Consider the following 21411-nt stretch of genomic DNA (forward strand, 5'->3'; position numbering starts at 1 on the left):
GCCCTGATCGGGCTCACCCGGCATGAGCTCAGTGAGGTGTCAAAACTGTATCACAGTGATGCTGGGCTATGTTCACTTGGTTGCTTCCCACGGTGGTTACAAATTGGGTGGTTGAGAATCTCTACTCTGAAGAGCTACCACAGTAAGTTGGATTTGCTCTCATATTATTTCTCCAGTTTTCGAAGGGAATTGAACCCAGATATCCCCAAATGATGCACAATACATAGCAGGTCGTGATATATTATGCTCACTAAATTAGCATGGTGGACTGGCAGATCTGACAAAAGCAATCAAGGATCCTTCAGAAGAGGCCTTTGAAGAACCTTTTTTTTTGCATTTTGATATACAGTGGAATCTCGTTAATACAAAGTTCAAAGGACCTAAATTTTCACGTTTTGTAATAACGAGGTCTGTAGTAACAAGGTCCCCCAAAAGTGTCAAAATTTTACTGGTTTTTTTTTTTTTTTTTTTTTGTACATACTGTTTATCTAAGAATAATAATAAATAATAATATCAAAAATAAATTAATAGGAATAACATATTTTTTAAAGATTTTATTTTATTTGTAAGATAAACTAAGAGAAAAGCAATATTAATGGAAATGAAAATATTGACAGTATATACTGTATTTTGATATATACAATATTTTAGTATCACAGTGAAAAGAATTACAATCTTAATATAAAAGGAGACATAGAAACCATTAACTTTTTAATAAATTAATCTAATTTAAAGAAAAAATCCAATGTTGTTTGCACAGTTTTTGTTCTATATGCATTTTTAACTACAGCACAGACATTATTAAATGCAATAGTTGTTTCTTTATGAACATTACTGTAGGCCAACACATTCTCTATTATGTTCAATGCATTTTGGGCATCTCTTTTAGATGGCAGTGTGTGCGCTTCTTCACTTTTTCTGTCGCTGGTAACAAAAACATCGTTTTGTTTGGTACCCAGCAGCTCTTCTGCTGTTGGCATTGCAGTGGTAGCAACTTCATCATCTACCTTCACAAACTCTTCAAATTCGCCAACAAAATCCTTATGCTCTTTCAAATTCCTCCATTCCTCACTGTTGCTATTACATTTGTCTGCTTGACCATGTTTTTTGATGATGTTCTCTCCAAAGCCACTCTTTCTGAAGCAGAAAGTGATTATTACACTTGATTCAAGTGATTTATTGGTTGCATTAAACTGGTGGTATTGGGGGGGGAGTAAAAACAACAGCCGTATATTTCTCAACTTAAGTATCTCAGCAGAATGTGCTGTGCTGTACACTTCTAGAATCATCAAAATGTTCCTTTTTTTCTGAAGTAATTCTTCTGTCCAATTTGATAACCAAGGCTGAAAAATTTTGGCCATAAGCCAAACACTTCTATTGGCCTTATAATCACAGGGAAGTTGGTTAACTGCTTTAAAACATCCTGGCTTGGAAAACGTACCAATCACAAGTTGGCTTAGTTTTGTACTGCCATCTGAATTGCAGCATAACAGAACAGTGAGCCTTTGTTTACTTAATTTTCCACCATGACAAGACTCTCCTCGAACAGCAAATGTTTTGTTTGGCAACAAATTAAAAAATAAACCTGTCTCGTTGAGATTAAAAATATCTTTTGCCTCATATTTTTCAAGGATGGACCATACAGAACACAAACAGTCTGTAGCCTTTTCTTTGTCGACTAATCCAGACTCACTGCAAACATTCCAGACACTGCTATATTTGAAGTCACTAATCCCATATTGCTGAGCTAGATAATTTGCGGCTTCTTGCAAAATCAGACCTGATGTTGGCAAATTAGATGCGCGCATTTGTTGGTACCACTCAAAAAAAAGTTTTGTTTCAATCTCCTCGTGTTTTGCACCACGAATTCGTTTCCTGTTTTTCATCACTGCTCCAGTGTCACGCACTTCTTCAAGTCTTTTTTGGTTTTTCAGTATTGTAGATAAAGTAGGTAAAGGGATGTAGTATTTCTTTGCAATGTCCATTTTGTGCTTCTTTCCATCCTATCAGCCTCTTGTATAATTTTTAGTTTAATTTTCAGGCTTAATTCTGTCTGTCTACGTTTTGTCGCCATAACACTGCTAGATAAGATTTATATTAAATCTTATCTAGCAGTGTTATGAATTTTAAATTAATTTAAATTTTAAATTAATTTAAAGACACAAGTTCTGAAAAAGACATCAGCTCAGATAAAATAGCACAAAAAATAGATTGCTGTATATGATAACAAAACACTTTGACCTGGGGTAACAATGGCAACTGACATTATTCCCGTGGAGAGCGAGGGAGTGCATGTAAACAACTTAGAAAAACTTTTTATTCTTTTGTTAATTTAACAACTCATCCTTCAGAAAGATGTTTTTCAGAGTGCACTTGACGTTGTAGCTACCAATAACTGCTTTTGTTTACCCAAAACTAATTTCTAACAAGTCAGTGCCATCCTTCGGGAAGTAGGGAGCCAGGTGGCTGGTGGCAGTAATCGGATCACTTTGCCAAGATTTGTATTAAACATACAAAATGACAATATTTGTTTCTCTCACTGGGTGAAAAAGAACTTTGTAATACGTATTAACTGGATTTTGTAATAAACAATTATATTTATGTAGAAAAGCCTATCCTTTCGCAGGGGAATGGTATGTGCTTCATATAAACGAGTACTTTGTATAAACCGAGTTTGTATTAACAAAATTTTACTGTGTGTATTTATATATATATATATACACACACACACACCTTTTTATTGACATTCCATATAGTGCCTCTTCTATTATTCCTTATAGCTGCCATATTCATCTTTTCTTATAAGATAAGAAAAGGTGAAGATAAGATAACAGCTGAAATCTATTATCTCCTTGAGATAAACTTTTTAATATTTTGGGCATTTTTTTATATATATCTGTAAAGCATTGAGTCACATTGAATCAGTCACATAATGTGACTGATTATTCTAAATATTCTATTTCTAATTTTTATTATTTTTTAATTTTTATTGTTATGTTAGTGAGATCCCAAGTTGTAATTTTTTTCCTTTGTTATTTTTTGACTGATAGTGTTTGTGGCTTATTTTCTTCACCCGTGAATTCACCATAACATGTAATCCATTTCTTTGTCAATGCAATAAACTTGAGTTGAATGGTCATAAGATAATTTGATATCCCATGTCACCATTCTTAGTTCCATGTCCTTGGTGTTCCATTGGCTGCCATGAAGCTGTTCATGTTGATTCCATTGGCAAAGTGTGCTTTGTTTTCTAGGCTTTGTGTGTTTCTCTGTATTACATTAAGTGTTGCAGGGAAGCCACTTTATCAGGTGAGTAACACAAATTTCCATTGGTGTTTCATTCAAATGGAAAATTTTGCCCGAATAATTTTCATTATTCCAAGAAGTGATAGTGAAATCACGTCCATAAAAACAAAAGTTTTTCTTTCTGCAGATGTATCAGAATTTTTTGAATGAATATCTGCTTTTTAAAAAAATAAAGTACTGCAACTATGAATGCAGTATTTTGTTTCTACATTGTTTAGAACTTGATTGACTAAGGGGAAAAAAATTAAAAAAAATCAACAAGAAATTCATCTATAGCCACATTGTTTTTAAATGTGTGGTGCTGTTATTACCAAACTTAGGCATTGCAGATGATAATATATCAATAAACATCAATATATCCATGAGTCCATTAGTGGAGGTCATGGGTCTTTCTCAGGTTATTAACCAGCAAAACCCCCAAGAAGTAACCAGGAAGTATAGGACAGGTGGTGGGAAGAGAAGGAGAAAGACAGGTGGTGGGAAGAGAAGGAAAAAGACAGGTAGCTGGAATGATAGGACAGTGAATAGGATAGGTCAATTAAAAACTTGAAATGGGAAATGGAATGAAATAAAATAGATATTGTGGGGTTATGTGAGACAAGATAGAAAGAGAAAGCAGACTTTAGAAATGGGGTAAGGGTTTGATATTCTGAAAGTAATGAGAGTAAGAATGTAGGAGTGGTTTTGAGAAGGCAGGTGTTTGAAAGTGTGGAAGAGGTGTAATATATTAGTGATAGGTTGATGACTGTAAGAAAGAAGACAAAATCGAAGGAATGACATTAGTACCAAATTTATATTCTAGAACAGAACATGAGGGAGAGGAGCTTGAGATTTACAAGAAACTAGAAAATGTAATTGAGGGAGATATGATAGACAGATTTTTAGTTATTATGGATGATTGGAATGCAGTGTTTGGAGAAGGAAAGGAGGGAAAATATATGGGACAGTACGGCCTGAGTAGGTGAAATCAGAGAGGGAGGGGCTAATGGCATTTTGTGAGCACAATGATCTAAAGATAACAAATACTACTCAGTTTAGATAGCATAAAAGGAGGTATGCATGGAAAATGGGGATGGAAGTAAATTTCAACTGGACCGCATCTTTGTTCATTACAGACAGAAACAGTGCGAACTCTCATGCATACCCAGAACCACATATATTCTAATCATAATATTCTGATAATGGATGTGGAATTAAAGTTGAAAAGGATTAGAGGGGCAAATAAAGCTAAAGTTGGAACATGGACAGAATAAGAACAAGGAGGATGTTATGGAAGCATTAAGAGAAAGGCTATTATTGGTAAGGGATGATCAAACAGATAATCAAAATATAAATGGCAAATGGGCGGGTAAGACAATATAAATAAAATTGCTGAAGAGGGAATAAGATACAGGATCAGTGTCCACACTGCTCTGCACATTTAACTATTAAGTAAATTCTTATTGACTGCCTCTACTATCAAAAATACAGAACTTTGACTCCCCCATCCCTAGTTAGCCTTCAAGAATCGACAACATTATAGCATCTCATTGGCAAAGAGGCAAATATTATTGAATTTTCAATTTCTTAAAGTGAATTGGAGTATGTCATCAGTTTCTGATTGAGATAAAAGTGTATTAAGAGAATCCAATCATTCATTTACTTATGATGAATGAGTAGGCAGATTATAGCCAAGCAGCTTATGCATCATTAAGCTCCAGCAATGCACACGCACACACACAGATTAAGACCAAGAAAACCATGAGTAATAAAGTATATGATATAGGAAAGAAGGAAATGTAAAAATATTGATAATGGCAGGAGGAGGTAAAGAGGAGAGTAACAATAGATCTAGACAAGTAACAGATAAAACAAGAAAATGGCAAGATGGGTTTTGTAGGGAAGGGTTTTATTAGAAAGGTTAGGAAAATATAATTTAAAATATGAAAGAATAAGGAATGGGAGCACAGAGAAAAGAAGGAGAACTAAGGGTGCTATAGAGGAAAGGAACAGTAAGGCACTAGGAAACCCAGAGGAGATAAGGAGAGATGAATGGAATATACAGTATATAAAAGGGAGTTATAAGGGTAAGACAAGAGGCCAAAAGAGGATTATTTTGATAATGTAGAAACAATGAGTCAATATAGTGTGAGACCAGTCATAATTTATAAAGAGGTGATCACAGCATAAGGAAATGAAGCATAATAAGGCAGTAGGAAAGCAGTAGTTGCTGATGGAATTCCAGTGAAGTTTACAAGTTTACTAGGGAAAGTTAGCTTAAGGGAATTAACAGAATTATGTAGGTTAATTGTATGAATATACATTAACCTATGTATTCCAATTGTGATAGAAAGGACCTGGTAGTGAACAAAGATGTATGTATGTATTTTATGAATTTGGAGAAAGCTTTTGATGGGATAGACTGGGTTAAATTATTGATTATATTCGAAAGGACAGGTGTGGATTAGGATAGGAGAATGACTACTAAATTATATTGAAAAAAAAAGTAATAGGGTAGGACAGGGTGACACTGAAAGTGTAGAGATAGGAAGAGGTATGAGACAGGGATGTTCTACCGACTGGGCTAGCCGGGTGGGTAAAGTGCCTGCCTGGCAATCCAAAGGTCGCTGGTTGGAATCCCACCTCGGGCTTGGATCAGAATACTGCAAAAAAATTCTTGGGAGGTTCATTATGGCCATAGAAGCCGATGTACCAACAACTAAAAAAGAAAAAAAAAAAAAAAAACAGGGTTGTTGTCTGTCCCCAACTTTAATATACAGGGTGTCTTCAAAAATATTGGTACAAACGTTTAGGGGAGGTAGGTAACATCTAAAGGAATGTGAATCGTATAGGAATCCATAACCGGAAATGTCACAGGGATAGTAGTAGTAGCAGAGGCACAAGAGGCAGAAATGACACAAGACAGTAATTAGTGGCAAACATTTATTTGACATAATACTGTATTAACAATGGAGTACGAGATGGATGCATTTCATGATGTTACAACAGATGTTCGAAGGTTCCACCATGAGACGCGATGCATGGGTTACACCGACGCAGCATGGATTGGCGGACACAGTCGAACACACCTGGAGTTTCTTTGACAGTAGCAGCAGTGCAGACGAGTCTCGCCACGAGATCCATTTCCGTCTCCACAGGCGATTCATACATGATAGATTTGAGGGCCCCCTATAGAAAGAAAGAAATCAAGGCTCGATAAATCAGGTGAGCGTGGGGGGCCAGGCAACGGGTCCACCATGGCCAATCCATCGACGCCCAAAACGCCTGTTCAAATGGTCACGAACACACCTTCCATAATGGGCAGGCGCCCCGTCATGTTGAAACCAAATGTTGCGTCTCACATTTGCTGGAACATTGTCAAGTAACCCCCGGTAGAACTTGTTCAAGAAAGATCCGATAGTTAGAGGAGTTCATGCGGGATGGTAGGCGCCTCCGTAGCCAGGTGGGAAGGAGCAGCAGTGCGTAGCACACGCTTCTTGATTAGACCGGGGTTCGAGCCAGTCACCACCAAATACGGAGGATGCGGAAAGGTCAGGGAATGACCACTGCATATCCCAGAGCAATATGACCTTAGTTGCTAATGCTCCTAAAAACCAAATAACAAACAAACATGAGGGATGATAACAGGTATGGGCCGACTAAGCGGTCACCGACCATACCTGCCCACACATTTATTGCGAAGCGATGTTGTGCCGCATGGGGGCACAACGTCGCACAACGACAACCCACACACCGTGTGGGTTGTCGTGAGCCCACACATGAGCATTGTGCTGATTGAATAAGCCTTCCCGAGTGAAATAAGCCTCATCCATGAACAAAACAGGCCGGAAAATTCACGTCTTGAACACTTTCTTGGAGAAACCATTGTGCAAAAGCCACACATGCAGGATGATCTTGGGGGAGCAGTAACTGAACCCTTTGGAAATGAAAGGGAGTGTAAGGAATCGTTGGCCAGACATGCTGTACACTGCAACGAGACACTCCTAAGGCAGAGGCAACAGCACGTGTGCTGGTAGTAGGATTATTCTGGACGGCATTCAACACACTTTCTTCCATGACGGGAGTTTGCGTCGAACGTGGTTTGCCTGCACTACTCGTGTTACCTCTAAATTACCCATAATCGCACAAATTTTGATGCACACGCGCAAACAAACGGTGGTCCGGTACATGTCTGTCTGTCTGGGAAGCATTCTTCATAAATTCGTTGAGTTGCTCGTCCATTGCCCTCTGCTAATCCATACACTGGGGGCATGTCTGCCAGCTCACAGTTTGTATATTGATGCATGTTGTTCATGCGGCGATTACCGTGCCATCTACCCACTTACAGTGACACCGACCGGGCTAGCCGAGTGGGTAAAGTACCTGCCCGGCAACCCAAGGTCGCGGGTTCGATTCCCGCCTCGGGCTTGGATCAAAGTACTGCAAAAACCTTGGGAGGTGCAATATGGCCATAGAAGCCGATGCGCCAACAACTACCAAATCAAAAAAAAAAAAAAAAAAAACTTACAGTGACGTTTCTGGTTATGGGTTCCTATGCAATTCACATTCCTTTGGATGTTATCTACCTCCCCTAAACGTTTGTACCAAAACTTTTGTGACACGCTGTATATGTAGAAGAAATGGTTAAAAAGGCATTTGATAAAGGAAATATGGATGAAGGAGCATTGTGTGGGGTGAAGATGGGAAGAAAAGTTATTGAGTATCAGATTTTGTGATGACGTGGGACTGGTGGTAAATTCTGAAGAAGGATTGCAGAAACTGGTTAATAGGCTAAAGAAAAGTTGTGATAGGCTTGCAGTGAAAATTATTGAGAAGATAGAGGTTGTGAGATTGGGAAGAGAAAGGTATGAGTTAATAAGAGAGAGAGAGAGAGAGAGAGAGAGAGAGAGAATAGAAGAGCAGAGAAATAAGAATAACAGTGGGTAAAAAAAAATTGAAAAACAAAGAAAGCAGTAAGAGTTATGTGGAGATTAGGAATTGGTTTAAGATAAAGATTAGTATGATGCCTGATATGGAATGTGGTATTTTTGCCAAAAAGTCATAGCACTGTCTCATCTTCAGATCCAATCCATTATTCAAAAGTTTTGAAAGACAAATTAATGAACTCTTTAAGAGAATTACCAAATATCAAGCTTCTGGTTTAAGTACTGTACTCCTAAACACACCAAGCAAGGTGATAATTATAGGTATGTTATTCTGTAGCCTCTTGCAGAAAGCTTGTTCATGTTCCACTCTTCTGGATTGAATAAAGAATTTTGCTTGTTTTTTTTTTAAATGCTATGCAAACATTTGAAAATCTGAATGTAGCTCTTCAATCTAGTGTATCCCATAGCTATTTACTGAAGGAGTTACTTCTAGATATGTCAAAGAATGTTATGTGCAAATTTATTATACCAACAGTTTTTAAATCTTCTACTTCCATTTTGGAAGTTCATTACTATAGCAAACTAAACCAGAAGGAAGATTCTCACTTAGTCATAGGCATTTCTACTTTCAAGGTTTAGGAGAGTCTGAAACAAAAGAAAGTTCTGTTGTTTTGTTCAGTGTAAAAGTACTTTATTGTGGAATGTGACTACATTCCACAGTTGTGAGGAGTAAGAGTGCAGTAGCATTAAAATTTTTGATGTCACACACTCTTTGAGTGGACTGGGGTTCAAGCGCATGACTGCTAAATACGATTAATGATTGCATTCATGATTTGTTCTTAACTCCTCTGACTTGGTAGTCATGCCGGAGTACAAACAAGAACGTTTAAGTTCCCATTGAAAAAAGGATGTTCTTATAAATGCTAAGATAGCAGAAATTTCATCAGTTGGCAGTGTATTATTTCCAAATTTGAAATTTTTATGGACGGGTTTCCAGTATGACTTGGCATCATTAAAGATGAAGAAATGGATGAAGAGAAAGATGTTTTGCAGCATCATTAAAGATGAAGAAATCGATGAAGCAAAAGATGTAGTAATCGATGAAGCAAAAGATGTAGTAGTAGTAGTGCCATGTGATGCAAGAAAGAAAGTGTATGAGTTTATGCAGCATCAAAAAAAAAAAAAAAATCACACCATTCCCTCCAAATGTCTGTCCAGTTCCTCCTTAAATTTATTCAACCTATCAACTTCCACAACGACAGATGGAAGTTTGTTCCAGCAATTAACCACCCGCTGGCTAAAGGCAAATTTCTGCACATCTATTCTACATCTGTCTTTTCTTAATTTGAATTTATGCCCCCTTAGGTTCGTAATCTGAACAAGTGGAAAGATCCCATCAGAATTCAGCGTGCTCAATCCATTCAAGGCCTTATACACCTCAGTCAGATCACTGTGCAGGTGCCTAGTCTCCAGCTGCTGCAATTGGCAGAACTTAAGCCGCTCTTGGTAAGAGGATCCCTTCATTTCCCTCACCAATCTTGTTGCCCTTCTCTGTACACTCAAGAAAATCTACATCCTTCCTAAAATGAGGCCTCCAGACCTGTATGCAGTACTCTAGGCGTGGCCTGACCATTGCCTTATACATAGGGACAATCACCTCCTTTTCCCTGCTAGCAAAATTCCTATATATCATTGACAAAACCCAATGACCTGCCCTGGCAGCCTGTCTACATTGCTCAGAAAACTTCATATCTGACTGCACAATTACTCCCAGGTCTTTTTCATTTTCTACCACCTTAAGTGTAGTACCACACAGTTGGTACATTTCTCTGGGGTTACTTCTACCCATAATCAGTACTTTGCATTTGTCAAGGTTAAACTTCAGTTGCCACTTCTTAGCCCATCTTCCCAAATTATTTAGATCCTGTTGCAGTATCACACTGCCATTACGTTATTAGGTGGGCAGGGTTATTAATGACAATGGCAGTAGCACACTGCCATTGTCATTAATAACCCTGCCAACCTTTACATCATCTGCAAACTTCGACACTAAGCCTGATATACCTTCATCAATATCATTGAGAAATATACAAAACAACAGAGGACCCAATATCGAACCCTGTGGGACTCCACTAATAACATTAGTCCACAAAGAGCAGCACCCATTAATTACCACCCTCTGTCTTCTCCCACTCAACCATCCTTTTATCCATTGTAGCAACTTACCCTTAATACCATTCTGCTCCAATTTGTACAATAGTCTTCCATGTGCAACAGTGTCAAAATCCTTCCTGAAATCAAAATATATGAAATCAAAATTATTTTTTGCATCGAGTTCCTTTGTAACCACATCATAATATCCTATCAAATTTGTCAGGCAAGACTTTCCATAACAAACCCATGCTGTGTCTGAATTATTGCCGCAGTCTTGTCTAGATGATCCTGCAATGCATCTTTAACCAGTGACTCCATTATTTTACCCGGAACAGAAGTTAAACTAACTGGTCTGTAATTACTTGTGTCACCCTTCGATCCCCTTTGTGAATTGGGGATACACTTGCACATCTCCAGTCCGTGGGAACTTCCCCTGAGTTCAAGGATGCTCTCATAATTATGGCTAAGGGTTTGCTTAGTTGCTTTGCCGCCTCCTTTAATATAACTGGATAGATCCCATTCACCCCAGGTGCCTTTCTTATGTTTAACTTCAACAAGTTCTCCTCCACTTTGCTTTCAGTTATTACAAGATCATTAAGCACCCTGCTACAATCTGATAACCTTCTGCCATTTTCAAACCTTAATAATTCCTCATGTGTGAATGTAGATGCAAAATACTCATTCAGTTTGTTTGCTATCTGAGCAGGATCATCAACAGTCGAACCATTGATATCAAGTGGACCAATCAGATTCATCCCCTTCCTTTTAGAGTTTATATAAGTAAAGAAATCCTTTGTTTTTCTTAGCATCTTTTGCCAGAGATTTCTCGTAATCTGCCTAACCTCCTCTGTGACCTGATTACAGACTAGCTTATATCTGCCATAGGCTTCTGTGTCGCCTGATAATTTATATGCATCCGATGTATTTTTATTCTCTGTCACCAGTCTCATTAGTTCATTTGATAACCATTTAGGCCTATACCTTGAACAATATTTCTTAATAGGTATGAAACTTTTATTAGCATCCACGATTAATTCCTTGAATGCTTACCACTTAGAATTTACTGTTGGTAACATCGTCAGTTGATCCCACTGTACAGAATTTAAAAACTGTCGGAGACCACTGTACTCACCTTTACGGAAGCAAAAACCCTTTCCTTTACCCCTGACGGTAATTATATCTTTAAGTAAATCTCACATCAGTACACTGTGATCACTGCCACCTAGTGGTTCCTTTATCTGCAAATTCTTAATACACGAATGATCACTGCTGATAACCAGATCAAGAGTGTTACTTTCTCTGGTTGCCTCTCGAACATGCTGCTGCAGAAAACAATCATCCAATAAATCCACAAAAGTCTGACTTGTGTGTGAGTGACCAACCCACAAGTTCCAGTCAATATCTGGGAAGTTAAAATCCCCTATTTTAAGACATTCTGATTTATTAGCGCACTCTATTTCTCTGTACAATTGTTCATTGTACTTATTCGAGTCATTAGGCCTATAACACACTCTCACTCTTATTTTTGCTTTCACAGTGCTTATGTCACACCAAACTGACTCAACAGTGCACTGTTCATCTATATCAACTGGATGCACTTCTTTTGATTTTATGTTTTTCTTAATTAACAGCATAACACCTCCTCCCTTCCCATCCCGTCTATCCTTTCTGTACACATTGTACTCCCCAAATTCCTGTTCTGCATTCCTTATATCTGTGTGACACCACGTCTCTACTATCCCAACAATATCAAGAGTGTTACTTTCTCTGGTTGCCTCTCGAACATGCTGCTGCAGAAAACAATCATCCAATAAATCCACAAAAGTCTGACTAGTGTGTGAGTGACCAACCAACAAGTTCCAGTCAATATCTGGGAAGTTAAAATCCCCTATTTTAAGACATTCTGATTTATTAGCGCACTCTATTTCTCTGTACAATTGTTCATTGTACTTATTCGAGTCATTAGGCCTATAACACACTCTCACTCTTATTTTTGCTTTCACAGTGCTTATGTCACACCAAACTGACTCAACAGTGCACTGTTCATCTATATCAACTGGATGCACTTCTTTTGATTTTGTTTTTCTTAATTAACAGCATAACACCTCCTCCCTTCCCATCCCGTCTATCCTTTCTGTACACATTGTACTCCCCAAATTCCTGTTCTGCATTCCTTATATCTGTGTGACACCACGTCTCTACTATCCCAACAATATCCGCCTTTGACGTCTTGACCAACACTTCAGATTCTTCAAATTTATTTACTATACTTCTAGCATTGGTATACATATACCTATCCTTATTATTAGTTACCCTAACACACCCCACATACCCATCTGTTTCACGATTACTGCCATCAGTCCCTGAAACCCCCAGCACCCCTTGCTCCAGGTCGCTACTTATTCTAATAGAAGTTGTGCAAGAATCACCTTCTCCTCTGCCTGCGGCTACTTTTAACCTTTTAGTCTATGAATCCCTCCAAGCCAGCAGTTTTCTGACCCACCCACCCAACACTGCCTCGATAGCATCAGCAAATATTCTTGCTCCCTTTCTATTTAAGTGTATTCCATTCCTGTAGAAACAGTCTTTCCTGTTAACAAGCACAGCCCACTCTGAAAAAAATTCTACCCTTTGAGCCTTGCACATTCCCTCTAGGGCTGAATTGATCGACAAGGCTCTCATCATATACGCTCTCCTATTGTGTCTGGATAGAATTGCAGACACTTTCAAATTTAACCCTAATTTCAAATTTCAAATTTAATGACGTTTTGCAGCATCATTAAAGATGAAGAAATGGATGAAGCAAAAGATGTTTTGCAGCATCATTTTTGTCAGTATCAGTGAATACCAGATGCTATTAAGAAAGAAGAAAGAATTTATGTACAGTGGTTATTTGAAGGAAGCTTGAAATATAACTGATAACAGATATCTCTTTGTAACAAAGCTTTGGAAATGCTCTTGAGATGCCATGTATAGACATCAAGGCCATTGTTACGAACACAACGTTGATTCAGCATTTCTGAAGAGGGCAAAGCCTGTAACAGTATCTTTCTTGAAGTAGTCAGAATTAATTGATGTCTAAGGGCTATACTAGACGAGCGCTTGAAGCGCCAGTGTAAACTAGTGTCGTGAACGTCTCCAAAACAGCAAACTACACATAGCACTCCTAACGTCAGATCATTTCAAACTAGACAAGGCACTTCTACCAATTCATTGGATATCACAATTGACTCACTTTTTCTACTATTCCTAGTTTCAAAATGGATGTTATTCAAGTTGGATGTATTGTGTATTTACATAGTTGATTGTGAATAGAAAGAGAAAACGACGATGGTGAATTCATCCAGCAAATTCAGATAGGTTAAAAAAAAGTTTTATGTTATATTTGAAACACAGAAAGTCTCCTGAGAATTTTTTATTTTTTTATTTTACAGAATGTCTATACAGAGTTTTGATGAACTTCTAATGTTAATTAGTGTGGAAAAAAACGCAAAATTTGATACCATGATGCGGAAATCAATTTTTTTTTGTTTGTAAAATTATTTTATTTCTACCCGCTATTCTTATTCAGAGATTAAGGTATTTGTAAGACTCGGTGTCTTACAGAATTACTTTTGGTAACATAAAGAGTAATTTCCTGTTTGATTTTACAGCACAGGACTTCTCAGAATAAAACACCTCTCGTTACTGGCTTCCCACCACTTGACATTAGTTCCAGTGGAATATTGACAGGTACTTTCCATCCATTTGAAGCAGAAAACATTCTCCTGCCCACACTGTAGCGGATTACTTTCTGTACAATGAAGGATTAGTGTTGTTTGATTTTACGAATGTTCATAAGAAGACACCAGTTTTTGAAGTTTGTAACGCAGCTATCAATAGAAATATATTTTCTTGAAATTTCATTAGAAGATCAAATATACATCCAGGAAAGGTGCTGTGCCGATATTGATCCCTAAAAAAAAAATCAATAAAGCAAACTTTTTTCTATTTTTTTTTTTTTTTTTTAATCAAATGCACATTGCAGTGTTATCAGTTTTACAACAGTTTTTCCCATTTCCAGTGTGGCTTCCAATAGATTGTGTTAGTAGATTGCAACACACATTGAAAAAAGGAAGTACAATCTTTTTGTTTTTCAAAAATAATCTGCTGCAGTTCTTTCGGTCATGTTTTTTATGACAAGAAACAATTGCATGAATTTTTCCCTCCATATCATGCTGGCAACGACTCTGTACATTGTGGCTTACTGCGTGCATGCTTACGTTGCTTTCACAATACTTTTCAAAAATGAAAGACACCGAAGTTATGTTTGAAACGAAAGGTTTTCAAAATTCATTTTGGAAGAAGACAGAGACCGCACGTGATTCTCATTTGTTAACGCCGACATTAGTTGTACTGTTGCAGTGGATATTCTTCAGCAGTTTTCCAGTTACTGTTTTCATCTTATTTAATAATAATAAGGTTCTTTATTAATTTAAATTATGTACATTCGTGATTCTGTACACAGATAACCCAGAATCTATTAATAAATTGTCTCTGCAAGTGAACAAACTTGTATTTCGTTAACTAATGAAACAGTACTAAAATAGAAGTAATATTTACAGAAATATAAGGTCCAGAACTGAGCTTTCTGATTCTTCTGATCATTACATAGTTTATCCCAGTTCGGAAACATTCATTTTCCAATTTCAATACAACGCTTTGCCTTTATTTCTTTGCTGGAGTAGTCTTTTAATGGCATGTTGTACAAGGGAGGTCTCCTTTCCACCTCACAAATAAACTTCTCTGTCAAACATACTCTTCCTCAAAGTATAATAAACAAACAAATTAAGGCCAACCACCCCATGCACGGGGAGAATGTCTCCTCAGGCTATTCAAACACCAAGGCTTACATGCTTGTAACATGTCCAAAGGTGTTGGCAGGCGTTTTACGCCTGCTTATGTTGTCCTGCATGGCGTTCGAAGTGCCCGTCTAATATAGCCCTAACAGAAAATCCAAACAGAAATCCACTGACAGAAAAATTCTAGATAAGTTAATGTTTGAAAGCATACTGTACTGAGTGTAGTACTACACTCAGGGAAGTGGAAAGTGAAAAATACCTGGGGGGTAATTGTGCAGTCAAATATGAAGTTCGCTGAGCACTGCAGATGGGCTACCAGGGCAGGTCATGGAGTCTTGTCAATGATATATAGGAATTTTGCTAGCAGGGAAAGGGAGGTGATTATCCTGTTATTTAAGGCAATGGTCAGGGCACACCTAGTCTACTGTGTACAGGTCTGGAGGCCTCATTTTAGGAAGGATGTAGATCTGCTTGAGTGTGTACAGAGAAGGGCAACAAGATTGGTGAGGGAATGAAGGGATCCTCTTACCAAGAGAAGCTTTACTTCTGCATATTGCAGCGGCTGGAGACTAGGCACCTGTGAAGTGATCTGATAGAGGTGTATAAAGCCCTGAATGGTTTGAGTATGATCAATGCCGATGGGATTCTTTCTCTTGCTCAGAATAATCACCTGAGAGGTGATTATTCTGATTCAAATTGAATTCTTAAATTCAAATTGAAGAAAGACAGATATAGGACAGATGTGTGGAAATTTGCCGTTAGCCAGCGGGTAGTTAATTGGTGGAATAGACTTTCATCTTTTGTTGTGGAAGTTGATAGCCTAAATAAATTTAAGGCTGAGTTGGACAGGCATTTGGAACAAATGGAGGGGTGAAATGGTTTTTTTTTTGGCTGATGCTGCATAAGCTTGCTTTCTTGCATTGTATGCCTCTACTGATGCAAATGCTAATTTCTTCTAACTGCTAAAAATTCCTCTGTCTGTATTTTAATATAAAGTTTATATTATATGTTGGCAGTAAAATTTAATTTCTAGTGCAGAGTGGACATGAAAAGAACTTCCTGCTCTTTCTGAAAAATCTGTTATTCTCCTGGTTGCAGTTACTGATCTCTAGATTTTTGAAAGTCAAAAGTTGGCAGCCATGTGTAAAACTTTCTCCTATCTTTCACCATTTAGCCAATGATTTCTCATATTTAGTGTTTACTGTGATACTACTAAAAAAAAAAATAATAATAAAATAAAAAAAAAATAATAATGTTAAAATTATTAATATAAATTTTTTAATGGCACTAGAGGTTGCAGTTATGTTCAGGTTTTTTGTATTTTGTTTGTAGAAGTGTGTTCAATGGCAGATTTACATTTTGTGGGTTGAAGAACCTGGAATGATAGAGAAATCCCTACCCCCACTACATGAGATTGGAATCAACAAGAATTGAATCCAGACCACTCCAAACAAGTGGCAGATGATGTATTGTGCCAACTAAGCTGCCACAGAAGACTATGGTGCTTTTACAGTTAAGCTTATAACTGTTATATGCTTTTATTCTTTTCTTTTCTCTGTATCTGTCTTTTTGCACTATTACACTTCTAGGGGTCTCCAGACTTTTTATACATTATGCTCCCCTTTAAAATATTTCATAAATTTCATGGCTTCTGCTCCCTTCCAGAAAAAAAACAGATTTGATATAAAATTTAGTTATGAGTATACATACTTTCATAAATTAATGTATTCTTCCATACATTAGTAGAGGCATATGATGCAAGAAAGCAAGCTTATGCAGCATCAGCCAAAAAAAAAACCACAACCCTTCCCATTTCACCCATCCATTCACTCCAAATATTTGTCTAGTTCTGCCTTGAATTTATTTAAGCTGTGAACTTCTACAATGACAGATGGAAGTTCGTTCCAGTAATCAACCACACGGCTACAGGCAAATTTCTGCACATCTGTTCTACAACTGCCTTTCCTCAATTTGAATTTATGTCCCCTCAGGCAATTAACCTGGGCAAGAGGAAGAATTCCATCAGCATTGAGCTTGCTCAAATGATTCAAGGCCTTATACACAATTCGAAAATTGTAGATCTCTTAAAGTACCATTTATAACTGACACAATATAATAGTCACACACAATATAACACTTCAGTCAGATCAGATCACCTCACCGGTGCCTAGTCACCAGACACTGAAATTTGCAAATCTTAAACCTTTCTTCGTAAGAACAACCGTTTGTTCCATTCACTAATCTTGTTGCCTTTCTCCGTAGTCGTTCCATCAGCTCTACATCCTTCCTAAAATTAGGCCTCCAGACCTGTATACAGACCACATATACAGTACCTTGAGTACTGTTTATGTGGCCTGACCACTGCCTTTTACAAGGGGATAATCACCTCCTTGTCCCTGCTAGGAAAATTCCTGTATAACATTGACAAGACACCGTGAGCTAAACTTCATATCTGACTTCACAATTACCCCTAGGTCCTTTTCATTCTCTACCAACCTGAGTGTAGTACCACACAGTTTTTTTGTTACTCTGGGGTTACTGCTACCCATATGCAGTACTTTACATTTGTCAATGTTAAACTTCAGTTGCCACCTCTCAGCCCATCTGCTCAACGTTTCTAGATCCTCCTGCAGTAGTGTACTGTCATTGGTATACTTCAATACAATCCATATATTGTTAAAAAGAAAGTGCTTCCTCCTGGGGGGGCATCCCACACCCCTGAAGTCTTTACTAACCAATTTTTTATTCACTCACTTCAGCATTCTTCTTGTGCTGTTTTTTCAACCAGCAGTGAGAGTGTATGGCTTAATGCGTCGACTTTTGAACTTGAGAGAAAATCTGTAGTGTATTAATCACCACTTTCAAATTAACTCTTGCTATGCATTTCTTCCTAAGTATACAGTTTAACTTTAGTAGTTTTATGTGATATGTGTTGTTTATGCAGAGGTATTAAGTGAAATATGCTGGTAAAGGAGGCACTGTCTAATGTGTTTTGTTCTTCCCTCTTGTGCTGCTAGTTTCAGTATAAATGAATATATTTCTCACCAGGTGGTTTCTAACATTGTACTCTGCGTTTTACATTCGATTATTATATAAAATGGTTTCTTGTTTCAATCTTTTATTTATCTCTTTATTTATTTAATTGGACAGAAGAAAGCAATAAGTACAATGTATTAGTTTGAATTTTCACATGGCTAATGGTTCTGTAAATTTGAAAATGGTATTGACTAATGTTTATAATGTCCCCCGCCCAACGGAGTTAATATAAGTTTAATGTTAAAAATAACAAATGTAAAAAAAAAAACACATTTTTAAATATTTGAATTTTTCATTAAAAATTAGAAAATACTTAAAACAATTGCCATGACCTTTAACAACAACAAAAAGGATTTGTTATCATCTCATACTTTTTTCCCCCCTCTTATATAAAAAAAAAAAAAATGAATGGAATGATAATAAATTTTTAGGGAACACAGAATCTTGAGGTAAGTATGAAATAGTTTGTAAACATGTTGCTCAGAGGTGGTTAGGCATTTTAAAACACTGCAAGAAGTTTTTGGCTATGAGCACAAAGAAATGTAGTAAAGAATTGAATGATTGAATTGAAATAATCTTTATTACCATGTGAAACACATTACCATGTCAAAGTACTGCTATAACTGCAGCAATTTTTGCTTAGATAGTACCATAGTTACCTGTACTCACAAAAATAAAATAAATTAAGAAATTCAAATTAAATTGAAGTCAACCGTATGAATACTTGCAAAGTACCTAATACAAAATTTAACTAACGTGGCACAACAAAATGTGGCATAGCCCTGAACAAAAAAAGGCCATGCAAGCACAGACCACAGACAAACGTTCATGCCTGTTACATGAAATTAACTAAAATAATGAAAAATAAAGGGACTACGGGGATGACTTCACCAGTAAGCATTCACTGCTGTAGGTCCCAAAAGGTTGCATTTGCAGGTAAAAGTTCTAAGCAAAACTCATTATAGTTATAGCAATGCTCTCATGTGGTAACAAGTGTTTAGTTTTAAATTGAATTCATTCCTTTAGTGCTAACAAAAGAAGCAGCAAAAGAGGCAAGTTGTAATAATGGGAGTCTCCTTGGATTCAGGGTGAGGTCTCAACAAATTGGAGATGTACAAATATCTCTCCTGTTCACAATGGTGGTTCAAAGGGTGAAGTGAGCAATTACAAACCTGTAGGTTTTGACACATGTGACCTTGAACATCACATATATTAAATCTTTAGTCATTCTGTTCTTTGTAATGGTGGAGTATAAATGAAAACACTTGCTGGTGAAGCATAGGAATATACCACAAAACATCTGATTGTATAATATACAACTGGAAATAAACAGATATTGAGATCTCACACAGGTTAAAAGTGCTTCATTTCTTCTTTTAATATAAGGAAACGTATACTTTGCTGGTAACAAAGTTTAGTGTTTCACTGCCATAAGAAATGAAACCCTTATGGTTTTTATGCATTCTCACCCATGCAAGTGTTTCCTTGTAGGAAGCTGGGATTATCTGTGGCATGACTGTTTACTGCATGTGCGAAAAGCATCATGAAGAGTCTGGTCACAAAATGTTTTATGAGTGTTTGAATGGCAAGAAAATCTATCGAGGGGGTTCTGTTCATAATCATTGAACTAGCGTACAAGTTAGTGCAGTTTCATCATTTCTGTATGTAGTCAACTACTTAAGTAGTTATAAATTGGCATCATTAAGTATATCTCATATTGTGAATACCTTCACAATGAGTTACCATTATATTGCACTACCTCGAATAAGTAATGCTTCACCATAGGAGAAGACTATTGTTACTTATTCTCAGCGGATGCCATCACCCATATGGCACTGTTTCAGAGCTTATTGGCTCCTCATCAGTGAGTGGGTAGGTATCCTGGTGTTGCAACGACGATAACCCAGTTGCAAAGTATAACTCCACAATATGAGAGATGCCTGATGGTGTGGGTTAATTAAGATTAGTCATCTTCCTACGTAACCTGAAGCTTAAGCCCTAAACTATTTTGTAATCTAAATTACCCCACACCATCAGGCCTCTCTCATATTGTGGAGAGATGCCTTTGCAACTGGGTTCTTGGTTGTCATCATTGCAACGCCAGGGTACCTACCCACACCCACTGATGAGGAGCCAATAAGCTCCAAAACGGTGCCGTATGGGTGATGGTATCCACTGAGAATAAGTAACAATAGTCTTCTCCTATGGTGAAGCATTACTTATTCGAGGTAGTGCAATATCATGGTAACTTGTTCACAATATGAGATATACTTAATGATGCCAATTTATAACTACGTATAACACGATAGTTAGATTCCTATAAAATGCCATGTTGTGCAAGACTAAGAAAAAGTATAAAAAGGGAGTTACGTTCCAAAAGCTAACAAAAATACACTATTTCATTAATAAAATATTAACAAAACTAACAAAAATACGGCATTCTAGATTTTGTGTATCTTCTGCTCTTTAAAAAATTAGTAATTTGAGTTTGTTTGCTTTTGCTTGATAAATCTTTGTTAATTTCATCGTGTGGAACTAAGCATTTTTGAAGCTCCCTTTTGAACTTTGGGCTCTTTTCATTTAAGAATCTGCATTTAAAATAAGATTCTAACTTTATGCTTTCCTGTATGTTTTTTAATATAAAATTTGGAAGCTTAGAATTTTCATCTGCGCTATCATCCTCTGAATTGATTTGGTTTTACTTCTGATGCCATTTCCATCATTTCCATTATATGCAGAGACAATATATTGCTCTGCATATATTGTCTATAAATTGCGTGTCCTGAGGTAGATTTTCTGTTTTGATGTACGAAAAACCTGAATTTCTGGGAGGAAAAAACCATGCTTCCTGAGCCTGACTAACTCAGCCACGTTGTGAAAAATACCCATAAAAATTCCCCCCCCGTCATTAACAGGTTTCGAACTCTGGTCTTTTCCACCCTGTGTGGGGAGGAGGGCGATTCTATCAGCTGTGCTACCCACGAGGGCTTCAATAGTCATATCATCAAAACCTTCCCTTCCTACTGACGTAGCAAGTTCTACTATCGCACTGATTTCATTTTCTGCCGGTTCAACCATATTTCCCAAATGAACTGACTCTGACCATACATTTTTCCACATGCAATGAACGTTGAAAATTTTACTTCTTCGAGCGATAAAGCTATGATTCTGATACAGTCTACAATTGAGAAATGTTTCCATACCTACTT

General features: G+C 37.2%; 1 protein-coding gene across 1 annotated transcript in view; it reads left to right on the plus strand.

Annotated features, from left to right (window-relative positions):
• LOC150076390 (forkhead box protein K1-like) overlaps positions 1 to 21411 on the plus strand; it is a 228315-nt gene that overhangs the window by 131561 nt on the left and 75343 nt on the right. The window lies entirely within an intron of this gene.

The sequence above is a fragment of the Mastigoproctus giganteus genome, chromosome 13 (assembly GCF_048544385.1).
Source record: "Mastigoproctus giganteus isolate SK-2022 chromosome 13, ASM4854438v1, whole genome shotgun sequence".
NCBI classification, from domain to species: Eukaryota; Metazoa; Arthropoda; class Arachnida; order Uropygi; family Thelyphonidae; genus Mastigoproctus; species Mastigoproctus giganteus.